Source organism: Poecilia latipinna, unplaced genomic scaffold, assembly GCF_001443285.1.
Source record: "Poecilia latipinna isolate Pla-1442-1.1 unplaced genomic scaffold, P_latipinna-1.0 Scaffold3846, whole genome shotgun sequence".
Classification (NCBI taxonomy): domain Eukaryota; kingdom Metazoa; phylum Chordata; class Actinopteri; order Cyprinodontiformes; family Poeciliidae; genus Poecilia; species Poecilia latipinna.
Genome location: NW_015116462.1, coordinates 17519 through 19994, shown reverse-complemented (window position 1 = coordinate 19994; position 2476 = coordinate 17519). Strand labels below are relative to the sequence as shown.

The window sequence follows — 2476 nt, the reverse complement described above, 5'->3', positions numbered from 1 at the left end:
CCCACTGACTTTTTACAGCAGACAGCCGCTCCCCTCTCTTGCAGGTACTGCGTACCCCCGCTAAATCTTTTAGGAGTATGCAGTACCCTGCCATACCCCCCTACTTTCACCCCTGCTCATTCCTGAGCGCAAGGCTGCAATGGGGCTCCAGCAATCAATAAGTGAGAGACAAGTACAACTATTGTATGGGCAACACAGGACAGTCCGTGTCCTGTGTTGCTATCACAGTTGCAGTAATAGCAACTGTGACCTAACAAAGATGTTTTTGGGCTGGGAGAAACCTGATACCTGAAGGGAACCCAGGCTTCACTGGCAGAACATGCAACTCCATGCAGAAAGACCCAGTGGGGCTCACACAGCGGCTGTGGTAGCAACTGTGAAACCATGCAGCCCAGCCAGTAGCCTGCCTCCACACATCTGACCTAGAATCAGACCCCATTCCTCATCCAGATGGTTTAAAAGTGAAGTCAGTCAATCCTTTGCAGCTCCAACAGCTTCATCTCTTCTGGGAAGAGTTCCAGCGAGGTTTAGGAGTAGGAGTGTGTACATGACAACTCCAGAAGCACATTAGTGAGATCAGAAGCTGTAGTTTGATGAGAAGACCTGGTTCATAGTCTCCACGACAACTCATCCCAAAGGTGTTCCTCTGCCTCCCATAATGAAGTAAAGAACCTCAGTGTTATTTTAGACCTGGACATTTTATTTAGCCCCATATTAACAGATCAGATTTCCTTCTCCCATCTCCAGAATATTGCTAAAATTAGAAATATTCTGTCCAGAAATGATGCTAAAAACTAGTCCATGGCATGCATGTGTTGCTTCCAGGCAGAACTACTGTAACTCTTTACTTTAAGGAAATTCACAAATTGCAGAAAGAAAATGTTCAGCTGACCCAAAATGGTGCAGCAAAAATTCTGATGAAAATTAAAAACAGAGATCATATTTTTCCCATTTCAGCTTCTCTTCGTTGGCTCCCTATTAAATCCAGAATAAAATTTAAGATTCTCCTTCTCACAAATAAAGCCCTTAATAATAACCTCCTACAGAGATCTGATTGGTCCATGTGTTCCCAACAAAGAACTTCACTTTGAGACTGCAGGTTTGCTGCTGGTTCCTACAGGTGTTTTTCATTTCTGTGGCAGCCATCACCTCTGCAGAAAGCTGGTGAGGTCTGAACACTTTGCTCCTCAGCATGGTGACCACTGACCATCCTCTGCAATTTGATGTGGTCTACCACATTGTGGCTGAGCTGCTGTCATTCCCAGTCATCCACCTTCTTCTAAACACCACAAACAGCTGTTTGTAACCACTGGACTCATTGCACAGGTGGAATTGTCTCACGGCACCACACTGGAATTCACTGAGCTACTGAGAATACTTCTTTCATTAATGTTTCTAGAAGCTGTCACCATGAATGGGAGCTGGAAATATCCACCTGTGGCCATAGTCGGGGTTGGAACCCAGAAAACAATGATGAAAATGGGCGATGCAGTACAGAAGAAAAGCAACACAATGACAGTAAAGAGCATGTATTGTATATATTGTACGTTTCTTCCTTACTTCAAATAAAGTTCATCTTTGAATTTTAAATCCCACACATTATCAAAACAGTTCAGTACAAAGGAGGGATCAAATCACTGTTACCCGACTCTCAAATCACATCCAAGGTAGCCTGGTAGAACTAGCTCCTTGTTCTACGCTTTGCTTCGTCCAGAGGGTCTGGCCTCTGGTTGCTGAGAAACGATTGCTTCCTAGAGGTATGGACTATGTTGAGGAATTAAGTTTTACCCAACTGCTAACATCTGTCTGTGACATATGTACTGCTCCAGTTTGATGCTAGGAAGTTTACCAGAAATTGCCTGCACTGTATAGAATCGTCCTCCACTGCAAAGCAAGAAGTACCGATTCAAACCAGGCGGCTGTAATTCAATATTTGGGGCTGAACGGCTCTGTTTACTTCCTCTGCTGCCATTAATAAAACTACAGGCAGACTACAATTCTAAAACAGTAGAAAATAATGTCAATGTTTACAACTTCTCCTTCTGTTCCCTGATTGACCCGGAAAAAAATCTATAGGAGAAAATCCGACTCAAAGGAAGAAACCCAGACTGTAAGCAAGACCTTTTTCAAGCAGAATTGCACAGGAAGGTGGTGAGGCCAAAGTAAAGACATTCAATTATAAGTTAGTTCCAGAGTCAGGTCCAAAATATGACATTGTTATCACAAATTATTATTATTTGGAAGTTATTGATAAAATAAGCAGAACATTTGTTTTCCAGAGCAACCATTGAGATCCATACTGTTTTTCACTGCAAATATTAATAAAAAAAATTATAAATTATTTTGATTATTTTGTGTTCAAAACAAACACCAGACTGATCTATAGCAAAAATTAAAATTTCACACAAAACAAGATTTTTATGTTATCCAGCTACAGCTGTATACACCTATTTGTACAGTAAAATATGAGTATAAT

At 41.6% G+C, this 2476-nt stretch overlaps 1 long non-coding RNA gene across 1 annotated transcript in view; it reads right to left on the bottom strand.

The window, feature by feature from the left end:
- Positions 1 to 6: 6 nt before the first annotated feature.
- Positions 7 to 2476, bottom strand: part of LOC106941752 (uncharacterized) — a 5958-nt gene continuing 3488 nt past the window's right edge. The window contains exons 2-3 of the long non-coding RNA XR_001423449.1: positions 833 to 834; positions 7 to 115 (exon numbers count right to left, since the gene is read on the bottom strand). This is a non-coding gene — a long non-coding RNA (uncharacterized LOC106941752). The remainder of the gene's footprint in view (positions 116 to 832; positions 835 to 2476) is intronic.